The sequence below is a fragment of the Strongylocentrotus purpuratus genome, unplaced genomic scaffold (assembly GCF_000002235.5).
Source record: "Strongylocentrotus purpuratus isolate Spur 01 unplaced genomic scaffold, Spur_5.0 spur5_scaffold_19, whole genome shotgun sequence".
In the NCBI taxonomy this organism is placed as follows: Eukaryota; Metazoa; Echinodermata; class Echinoidea; order Camarodonta; family Strongylocentrotidae; genus Strongylocentrotus; species Strongylocentrotus purpuratus.
Window position 1 is genome coordinate 17,437,317 of NW_022145604.1, and position 12,314 is coordinate 17,449,630.

Below are 12,314 nucleotides of genomic sequence, written 5' to 3' on the forward strand. Positions count from 1 at the left end.
GAATTACCCCCCGAGGACAATTATCCCCCAAGGACAATTACCCCCCGGAAAATTACCCCCCAAAGACAATTACCCCCCGGAAAATTACCCCCCGGAGAATTACCCCCCGAGGACAACTACCCCCGAGGACAATTACCCCCCCCCCCCGAGGACAATTACCCCCGAGGACAACTACCCCCGAGGACAATTACCACCCGAGAACAACTACCCCCCGAGGACAATTACCCCCCCCCCCCCTCGAAACACCATTACCGCGGCCCGAGGACAATCACACCCAGGGAATTTGTAACACTGTGACGTATAATGCGAGCTCCTCTTCAAATTGCTATTTAGAGAAAATGTCATGAACTTTCATTTTCTTAGTTATTTATGACGGAATAGATTTGTTTCGTACAGGGGTTGTGTATAAATTATATTTATATTCGTAGCTCACATTCAAAGCCCTCGTACCCATCTGCCAAATCTTTTTGCTTGACGTACATGTATCCTCCTAGGAGGAGATTTCACCCACCCCTCTCGCTCTGTATCCATTCCACCTTTGTGAAGTTTGACTTAATATGCCACGTGTATTGAATCAAATTCAATTGCCAGAAGACGCATGTATCAAATCGAATTTAATTGCCAGAAGACGCATGTATCAAATCAAAGTACGGAATTTACATTTCTTAGAAATTTAACAATAAATTGCGCGCAGATGAGTACGCGTTAATACAGCTAGTCTCCCCAAAAATAGCCCAACAAAGAAATTAGGATGTAAGATATCATTATTTATGCATCCTCTGTAACTTTTCTAATCAGCTGATCGTATATTTGTCTTTGTATGTATAATGGGCCCTCATCCATGATCTATTCCAAAATTAAGGTTCTCTTCATGTTTATAAATGTAATGTAATATATATATATATATATATATATATATATATATATTTCTGTTGTCATGGTGAACTAAAATATGTTTTCTTGTACTGTAATTTATTTTGAAATAAAAATTGCCTTCAAGTTAAATATATGGTATGTACGGTGCCATATTAAAAGAAAATAAGTATCCGCACTTGAGTACATTCATCTCAATGATTTTGTAATTCCAGAGCAGCGTTTTTTCAACTGGGGTGCCGCAACAGAATGTTAGTTACATGACAATTTTTTTTGGAAAACGTTGATTTTGTGAAAAACAAATATCAGAAACGGGTAGAGTATTTATTTTCATGAGAAAATAAAATGTAAACAAATAATAAAATATCTATCTTCCTCGCTCGCTGACAATATTTTGCGAATATATATCTTTTATTTCGACATTACATTGTTACCACACTCATCACAATTATAAACATGATGAATCAAGGCAACGAGAGGCCCGAATATCCTCATATTCGTGTATCAAGGTCATGACCGAATATTTCACTTTATATTCGTGTACATTCGGCGGCGAGGCACCCGCATACCTTAAATCTGTGCTAGTGTGTTGATTACAACATTATGTTTTACCATTTTGAAAATGTCTTGTCCTTGTTTTTCTTGCTCGTTCACTAAATCAAGAAACAAATGTGCCCATACGTGTGTACATAGCACTTGACGAGTGCCAGAGTGATGCAAAATAAATAGTTTGTGAAGAATTTAAGATTGGGCGAAACTTTTCATTTTCTTAAGAGGGCATCGTGTCGAACAAAAAGTTGAAATAACGCTGCACAAGAGAAATCCTTCGTAGAAAACAGTAACCACAGTGTTGTTGCATACATTATAGCTAAAGAAAAATGTGTAGTAATTAGGAAGATCACGCGCAAGTATTTGAACGAATGTGGGTTCATGCACGGGATTTTATGGGCTCGTAGCCTTCACAGCATCTCTCAACGTGTCAGATCGTCTTTTGCTATTGAATCCTGATTGTCCCCGGGGGGGGGGGGGAATTGTCCTCGGGGGCGGGTAATTGTCCTCGTGGGGTAATTCCTCAAGGGGGTAATTATCCGGGGGGTAATTGTCCTTGGGGGGGAATTGTCCTCGGGGGGTAATTCTCCGGGGGGGGTAATTTTCCGGGGGGTAATTGTCCTTAGGGGGTTATTGTCCTCGGGGGGTAATTCTCCGGGGGGTAATTGTCCTTGGGGGGTAGTTTTCCGGGGGGTAACTTTCCAGGGGTGATTGCCCAGGGGGTAATTGTCCTAGAACCCCTTCATAGCAAATTTAGGTTCTAAAAGAGCACCAGAAATGTCATAGATAAGAATAAGAACAATAACCATGCACTTTGAAGGCACTTGCGGTCTGAAAACAGAACTCAACTATCCCTTTAAGCATGAGCTGAAGCAATGAATGTGGGTCAAAAGCTATTTTGTGTGTGTTATCTCATTCCATAAAACAATTGCTTACTTACTTACATTGACTATTATCATTAGGCAGTTAAAAAAGTTGTGTCAAAATCACCTCATGACATTCTTATTACAAGCAAAATAAACGGTATTCAATCTTTTCAAAACTATTTCAAAATCAAATCGATATGATTACAATCTTGAATTCATTCGCATCCCTTGTTTGAGGTAATCCTTCTCATTGAGTGATACACAAAGAAAAGTTCTGAAACACGAGGCATAATTTAACTTTAAAAAGGATTTAAGACCAAAAAAGCACATGCATATGGCCTGACACACATTTATTCCATCAGCCCAAACTTGGTACAAGGCGACTTTGACCACACTTTTTAGAGACCCACGTGCTCAGTCACCCGTGGCAGAAATATTATGAACAGGGTATCAATAGACAGACAAAATGATACTCTTCATTATAACATATAATTTTTAGTCATATTGGTTATGAATTTTGGGAATAGGAGTTACCAAAGTTGGGTACGCTTTTATATAATCCACTGTATATATATATACATATACATATAAACATAATTATGACGATTTTCCGAGATACCATTCAATAGTCCATAAGTGACCTTAACAAATAAAATTAAAAAATATGTGGACAAATCTAGAGGACATGTTAAAGCTTATCTGCCGTAGTTTATAGGAGGGATTAGACTGCCCTGCAAGGTCACTGGGCAGGTGGTTATCTCATCAACTCAGCTCTCAGTTAACATAAGAAAAAGAGGATCATGGGGAGCAATGGTCACCGATTAGGCATTGTTTGTTATATAGAGGGCGCAAGTAGTAACGTTCATCGATCTTCTGAGAATGGATATCATAAAACCAATCTTTAGTACCTGTTGCCTAATATATAGAACACATTTTTGAAGGGTTGAACGAGCTTCATCACTTCATCGGGCTTCATTACACACCCACACACATACATACGGTACACACATGATTATACATATATATATATATATATATATATATATATCGCAACTACCTTCGAAGAATGATATCAAGGGCATTTAAATACCCTATTATATATCCTGTAGAGAATACTTTCGATTACGTAATAAGTTACGGTCATGTTCGTACATTTCAATAGTTGACTGACACAGAAGGGTACTGAAATAACTTTAGGTTGAACTTTCGTAAGTAGTTGCGGTCGTTTTTATGTATTCATTTACATGTCGGATGTTTGTATGATCTTTAGCAGTTCCCCTGAATATGATATGCTGCTTTGAAACCATCCATTAAAATAACTTGCTAACGAAATCTGTTTTGATATCACACACATCAAAGTCCAATGCTACAAAAGAACATCCTGCAACAGGCATGTGACAGGATGTTCTTTCAAGACTTTAGCAATGGACTTTGGTGTGTGTAATATAAAAACAGGAATACTGCTATTACATTATGCCACGAGTAAATGAGAGAAATAGCTCATCATTTCTCATGTGAACTAAATCCTCAGTGTATCCAGAGGAAATTGGGATGGAGGGACGGGGGAGAAAGATACCCACCAAATGATATTTCAAAGAATTAAACATTCTGTCTACATAAAAAGAAAACAAACAAACCAAAATAACGTATCACGGTAAGTGCATTTTCTCTGATCATTAATGTAAAGCCTTTCATATTTGATATAGATATCTTGTTCAAACTGCAGAAAATGAACACAAAATTTGTTTAAAGAAACGTCGCATAAGGAATCGTCGTATTGCAAAAGGAGCATACAGACTTGATAATAATATCGTATAAAGAAACAAATTGTGAAGAGGTTAATTGACATGACATCTAGAAAAATCTAATTTGTGTTGTTTTTCCAACCTAGACTGTTGCCTATAATGTTGGTCAATTTATTTATCTCTTTTTGTAAACGGATTGTGCCAATAATTGATGAATAAAGATGTGACAATAATTGATTAATAACGATGTGACAATATTTGATTAATAAAGATTGATCAATAAAGTTGTGGGAGCTTATTAACCTTATCACATCATCATCATCATTATCATCATCATCATTATCATCATCATCATTATCATCATCACCGATACAAGTAATTTCCCTCTTAGGAGGGGTTTCTGACTTTTGCGCTATTATGAGTTTCCTCTCTCCACTTCTTATTGCTAAAGCATCCTCCTCGGTTAGACCATGTATATCCATGGTCAACCCAACCTTACTGCTTTATCTCTTCACCATATCTTTCTATGAAATATTTGGTCTTTCTTTTCCTATTTTGCCAACCACGTCCAGATCACACGCTCTTTTTACAGGTTCATTATCTTCCCTTCTAAACACTTAACCCATCCATCTTAAATCAACTTCTCTTTACCAATTCCATCACAGTTTCTTCCTGACCCGTCATTTCCATTAACTCACTTGTGTTCTTTCTATCTGACAGTTTCACACCGTTCATTTTTCCTTCCATGGCTCTCTCTGTTTTTCTTAAGATACCTTCTACTGTTTTGACGTTCCCGGTTTCTGAAACATATACCATCGCTGTTCTAACATCAGTGTTAAAAAATTCGCCTTTAAACCTTCCACCAGCTATGGTCCAGACAAGCTCATTAAGTTTCATCCATCCGAAGCTGTATCTACTTGTAACTGCAATCTCACCAGTGGCGTACGCAGGATTTTTTCAAGGGGAGGGTTTTAAAATCGGGTCCAAAATTTCGCAACGACTCAGGAAAATTTGAAAATCGCGCCGGTGTGACGGCGTTTAGTGTGACTGGCGGATCGTGTTCGCGGAACAAAATCCGCCGGCAGATATTGTTCCCGTCACAAAATCTGCCGGCAGATATTGTAACCCACCACGCAGAGTGGCTGGCAGATAGTGTTCCGTTTTGCAGCTATCGTTCCATTCTGAAGGTATCGTTTTTATGAGTGGTACGGTCTCCGCTTGCTGCATGCATGCATGCTGGCTAGGCTGCGTGCGATTGCAATTGCATGTGTACCGTAGTACTATACTGTATACCACCATGGATGCTGAGTGCGAGTACGAGTTCGAGCAAGAGGCCGCTCTTATTAAGAGTTTTCTCTTAAAAGAGGAATTAAGCCACCTAAGTGTAAAAAAGAAGAAAGCGATAAGGCGAAATTAAGAAAATAGTTTATGATATTTAAAATCTGTTTTTTCTATCATGTAGAGTGACCTTAAAGTTCACTCCCCCCCAAAAAAAAAAATGAAGGGAGGATATGGGATGATGCAAAGAGCCTCGATCACCCCCCCCCCCCCCCCCCCCCGGCCCCACAATTCAAGTTTCGTAATCAGTACAACCGAATAAAAAAAAAATGTTATAAATCTGTAAGGGATGCACAGTAATGGCAAATTTTAAATTGATAAAGAAATACAATATAATCCTTTTCGTCTATTGGATGCGGACAACTTCTAAAGGTGGCAAAATAACCTGAATTATACTCTGTAAGGATTCGAGAATAGTTTGAAAATAGGGGTAAAACAAATTTAAGTTTATTAGGTCTATATTGTTTTATTAGCTTATAAATCTATTTTTAAAGAAATAATCGAAGCCGTTGATAATTTCTATTTCTTGCAATTTATCATATAAAATCAAAGGAATCTGTTTGGTTTTTTTTTTTTTTTGGGGGGGGGGGGCTTACCAATGTTTAAAACGCTGCTATGGGAATCAGGTTGTTTTATTCTAAAAGGTTTTCTTGGCTAACAAATGCAGTAATACAAAAGTTTGAAAGATTCCAAACAAACACGTCAATTTGCTCTGACCAATCATGACCCTTCCCATATCTGCCTTCATTTTAGTTATAAATGAAAAGAAAGAAAATGAAAAAGCACAGAGACTGGATCACAGGAAAAATGTTTAATGAAATGAAATAAATACGTAATTAAATTATGATTTATTTCTGTTAAAACAGCAGTTGGGGAGGAGGTCTTATGTATAGGCCTCTAGAGGCCATTAGACCCACTCGGGCATAAATAAAACAAAAATGCCAAAATGTCAATTATGCTGGTTTTAACATAAAATTAGAACGATGGACACGAAGAATGGACAAGAAGAAAGAGAGACAACAAGGCTTTGTCGCCTGTGGGCGTCAATGCAATAAAGGGGGATGCTTTTCGGAATAGCCTACAGATTCGATGTCCAATACGAACAAATCAGACAATTTAAGTCTAGCAATCCGCCATGTTATTCACGATAGAATTATCAGACCATGACCTGTAGCCACTAGCGTACCTATGGGGGGAAGGGGCCGGATCCCCCCCCCCCCCCGACGAAAAAGAAAGAGAAAGAAAAGAAGAAAAGAGAAAAGGGAAAAGAAAGGAAGGACAAAGAAAAAGAAAGAAAAGAAGAAAAGAGAAAAGGGAAACGAAAGGAAAGAAAAGAAAAAGAAATAAAAGAAGAAAAAAGGGAAAGAAAGGAAAGAAAAAGAGAAAGAAAAAAGGAGAGAGAGAGAGAGAGAGAACAAAAATGAAAGAAGTAGGGAAGGAAAGAGGAAAAGAGTGACGCATTTGCCGACAGAAATTTTGAAGGGCTTCATAAGCCCAGTTCCTGTCACTGTTGAGGGAAAAATCAGTTCGTAATGCCTCGCGCTCGCATGATTATTTTTTATCACTGATATGTGGATTCAGATACAAAAAGGGGGCTAATTACTTTTTTGTATTTGTTTTCAGGTCGATCACGATGTAGAAACAAATTAGTTGCATGTTTCAATATTATAGGGGGTAATGATTACTTCAAAAGGTTTTTTAATTTGATAAGAGCCTAATTAAACCATGGAATAATTAACATTTAGGATAGGGAAGGAGGGTGGTAGATGCTATGCATTTGTTAATCGGCAAATTTGGATGACGTCGCACCCTTAAAAGTTGGCAGCAAATTTGGGTGTCACACCCCTAACCCTAACCCCCCCTCCCAATAAAACAATCTTTTTCGAATTATGAAGAATTTTCAAATCAACAAAACATAATTAAGGTACGGGTATGCATGAAATCGCGCGATCGCAAACATCAAAATACCGTGGGAGGGGGAAAACCCTCCCCCCCCAAAAAAAAAAAACACCCTCCCCCCCCCCCCCCCTGACGCGGTATGCCAGGTTCGCCACTGCCTGTAGCTATATAGGAACAAAATCCGCCAATGCACATTATCCACCGTGTTCACTAACGGCAGATTTGGTTGTAGCGGGTACGATATCCGCTGCTGATCACGATATCTGCTAGGCAGATTTTGTTCCGAGAACACGATCCGCCAAGGTAACAAGATCTGCCGTCACACCGGCCAAAAAGTCGCTCAGTAGGGGGGGGGGGGGGGGGGGGGGGTAAGGGGACACTTTTTTTCTTTTTTTTGGGGAGTCCAAAAAAAATCCCAACGACTCAGCCAGCCGAAAAGTCGCTCAGTGGGGGGGGGGGGGGGGGGGGGGGGGGGGGGGGGGTAAGCGGAAATTTTATTTATTTTTTGGCCCCAAAAAAATCGCAACGACTCAACCGACCGCTGAATAAGCGGGGAGGGGGGTAAGAGGACACTTTTTTTTTTTTTTGGTCTCGAAATTTGAAAATTTGACATTTTGCTCCGTTGGGGGGGAGGGGTAAGGTCACCTTTCTTAGGTCAGTCATGGGGGTCATTTTTTTTTTTTTTTTTTTTAATAATTAAAAAAAAAAAAAAAAAAAGAAATATCCAGGGGGGGGGGGGGGGGGGGTTAGGGATTTTTTAGGGGGGTTTACACACATAAAAATACCAAAGGGGGGGTTTAACCCCCCAAACACCCCCCTGCGTACGCGCCTGAATCTCACATCCACCACCACTACTGATTGTATCCGAAGCATATAAAAACCATTCAACCTTCTCACCATAATACCATATACAACCCCTTGCTCATCCACCAGTACATTACTCATCTCTTCAAATTTCTTGCTCTCAAAACTCCCAGCCGTCCTGTTGGAAATTTCATTTGTTTCAACACATCTCGCATGAACCCACCATGCATCTGACATTATAAGGATCTATTTTTGCTTTCTTGTGTTAATTTTGCCACCACTTGCTTCCATCACATTCGCCTTTCCCAGGTTGACTTTCAGGCCTTTGCACTCAAATGCATTCTTCCCGTTGGTGAAACCCCTCTCCATTTTATTACAACATTGATTCAGTCTTTAAATACTAAGACATCTGCTTACAGCATATTCCATAACACATCGTGCTTTACTGATTCTGATAAGACACCAACCACGGTACTGAACAACAGCGTAGACAAAACTATCAATAATAAATCATATTGTCACATTTTTTTTCACGAAAAGAGAAAAACAAATTATTCCGACTTTATGAACAACAGTGTATATGACCCAGTCATAACAACGATAACAGGATGTATCCCAATGTTTTAGGATTAAAATAGTTTAAGTATAAACAGGAAATCCCTCTAACGGTCTTTTTCATCTCCCTCCTTCTTTTTGTCGATGTACCATAAACCTTCCGATGGGCATCCTGGAATACCTGGGCTTAACTTTTCAGCAGCTCAAACTCCTCAAACATGATATAATTTGAATCGGGAAAGATATGAGATATTATTTAAAAAAGGGAGGGGGAGTTACGCATTCATTTTTAAATTTGTTTCACGTTTATTATTATTATTATTATTATTTTTTTTATTATTATTATTTTTTTTTTTGGGGGGGGAGGCCAAATCCCTCCACCCGCCTCCCCTCCCCCCCTTAAAAAAGTCCATTACTGACACAAACGATTAACGTACGGGGAAAAAAGTTGTTTGTATATATTTCAAAAGTCGGCAATGGTTTGGACAATAACCTTGTAAATCAAATATTTTTCAAAGAGAGAAGTTGAAATTCTAATCTTTGCTGACAAAATCCTTAAGTTGTAAGCTTTGCCTACATAATATAAGGGTGGTTTCCTCCTTGAGCGCTACGTTTTTCATCAAAATAATTCGTTTTCTAGGAAATGCGTGTACGTATAAATGTGACTAAACCCTGCCTGCTTGATTCGATTCACCTCATATTCGTATCGGCGTGCGTGTGTGTACAACCTTGACTTATTCCACTGTGACACCAATCATTGTCTAAAAACAGTGGCTGTGTCATTGAATTCTCTCATTTTCAACATCATCGGTGTCAATCACAGAGGATTTTTGGACGTTGAAAAGGAAGATGAATCGTAAACGATTTATTTCGTGGCCCTGTGTTCTGATATTTTTACTTCCGTTTTGTCAAACGGGTGAGTAACTAAAATGATCGTTGTTTGAAGTTTGGTTAAGTAGACTAAAAGCAAGTAGAACGGGTTGATCAGTGGAACACAACCTGGATTAAAGGACAATCATCTTCTTTTCATGTGTGCGTTCGTATGTTACACCAGAAGTGGCTACCATTGTACCGTCGATGTATTTGACAAATATTTGAGTAGAAAAAGTACTATTTTCGTTGGTTAAAGTATGATAAATTTTCCAAGAGTGATTATACAATGAATAATCGACAATCGTTCATATATATAATAGTATGACAAAATCTTCTTTTGTTTTTGTTGTTATTATTATCATTATTATTATTATTATTATTAATACTATTATTATTATATTATTATTATTATCATTATTATCATCATAATTATTTTTATTTGTTTGGCAATCACTCAATCACAATTACAAAGTTAAAGGGATAGTTCAGTTTGGTAAAGAGAGTTTTGGTCAAACTGAATTTGAGTAACCAAAACCTGCACCATTACATTACAAACTAGTATTAATTATAACTGCACCATGCTCGAAAGGTATACCAAAATGACGAAGGACTCAGTAATAAGCCTGCTAACAATTAAAGAGAGCCGTTAAACCACATGAGGGCATTCTCTAAAAAGTCATTGGTTTCAACCATTTTTAATAATAAAACTGTACATGTTATGTTTCGTTAAAATAATTATTAAATAGAAGGATCATCAACAACTATTTAAACACATCTGTTTGAGAGGTGTAAGCATTTTTGGTCTTTCAACGGCTGGTTCAAAATTATCGAATATTTTTGGGGCCCCACCAGTTATTAGAAATGGTTATATTTATGGATATTTCAGCCGTCTCTCAGTGAACCGATTTTGACCAAACAAAGATCATTTTGTCATTTTGTCACAATTTTTTTTTGTGTAGAGCCCTCTATACCAAAACCCAATTATCCCTTTAATTGCATAAAGTATACTTTAACATAATCACTAATCACATGTAATAGGAATTAAGGGAGCATTTGCTACCTCATTCGGCCATGATGCCGGGTAAATAACGGGCCTTTCTACCCTTCCAGGGGAAATGTGGTTTAAAATGTTTGTTTCCTTATTCAGAAATGACAAAGTATAAATATATATATATATATGTGCTCATAATTGTACAGCACATGGGCAATCTATAAACATTCTAAATATCATTTCATGTTTTCTTAAAAGTACGTTATGCCAAATATGCGTAAAGTAAAAGTTGTACCCCATTTTGTGAAGTTTGATAACGATGTAAAGTCTCGGTCACAACGGATCGTACATAATGTTGTCGTGGTAGACCCCAACAAATATTTGTGGTGGCGAATTCCTGCCAGAACATGCCAAAAATATATTTCGAGTGGTTACAGGGCTACGACACATTAAGGATGGTTTGGCGATGGGGACACGTCAGAACAAAAAGACATATCGATCCACAGAAGACAACAGGCTCCTGAAGTTGCTCCAAAAGCCCCAAAAGGACCAGCAGCTCTAGATAGTCAAATTGGCTGCTTTAAAATTGTTTCTAGGGTAATAGAATCACGTATCATATAGTTTGATGCTCTTGAATCATGAGTTATCATGTTATATGTAGGCCCTTAACATCAGATGCTGGGTACCTGGGACATATTTGGATATCAAAGCGTCATACCCATAATCAGGCGCGTACGCATGGGGGGAGGGGGGGGGGGTTGTTGAACCCCTCCTTAACTTTTTTACGTGTGTGTTTTGAAGGAAACCCCCCCCCCCTTTCTTTTTTATATAATAAAAAAATATATATAAAAAATATAACAAATTAAAAAAAAAAATTGTGGTAATGGGTGACCCAAAAAAGCAGACCTTACCCCCCTCCCGAAACGAAATATCGTTCGGCCAAATTTTCAAATTTTGGGACCAAAAAAATAAAAAAATATATATGTCCTCTTACCCCCCCCCCCCCCCACGCCGCTTATTCAGTGGCTGGCTGAGTCGTTACGAAACTTTTGGGATCCCCCCCCCCCCAAAAAAGTCTTCTAACCCCCCCCCCCCCCCACCCCCGCTTATTCAGCGGTTGGCTGAGTCGTTGCGAAATTTTCGGCGTGATTTTCAAATTAAACCCCCCCCCCCCCCCACCCCCCCCCCCCCCTCGAAAAAAAATCCTGCGTACGCGCCTGCCCATAATATATTATTGTATTTTGTAGCGAAATAGAGATTAAATTTGATTGTTTAACCTCAGGAAATAGATTTAAAGCAGTCGTTTGACGGTCTAGACTTGCACGTCTTTGGAGGCCCCTTTCGAACAATCTCAGGGCCCTGTGGGCTTCTGTGGGTCTTAACCTATACCATATTTCACTGTACAGTGTGAGTCCTAGACAATTGCAAATTATTTTAAAACAAGTATATTTGAACAGTAAATTATTATGCATCTTATGAAAGAGAATTTTATCCCAATTAATTTGGTATCATTTTTGTGGGGTATGTGTTCACGCTTGGATAAACAGGAAGCATTGTTTGCGAGAGTGCAAAAATCGACTTGCGCCAAAGTTGCTTATGTGATATTTTAATAAAACAATTGGGTTTTGGGCATTAATTCGGTCTTTGTAGATCCAAATTACATCCCTTACAAAATCAATCAAGCCATACATATCAAATTCAAATATCAACAACATTTTACGCGTGTGTGTGTGTCTTTCCTTCTGCAAAAAGCATATGCAATGCATTTCATTTGATAAAATCAATTCATTATCTCATCCGCTTATCCCAGCATAATGCATA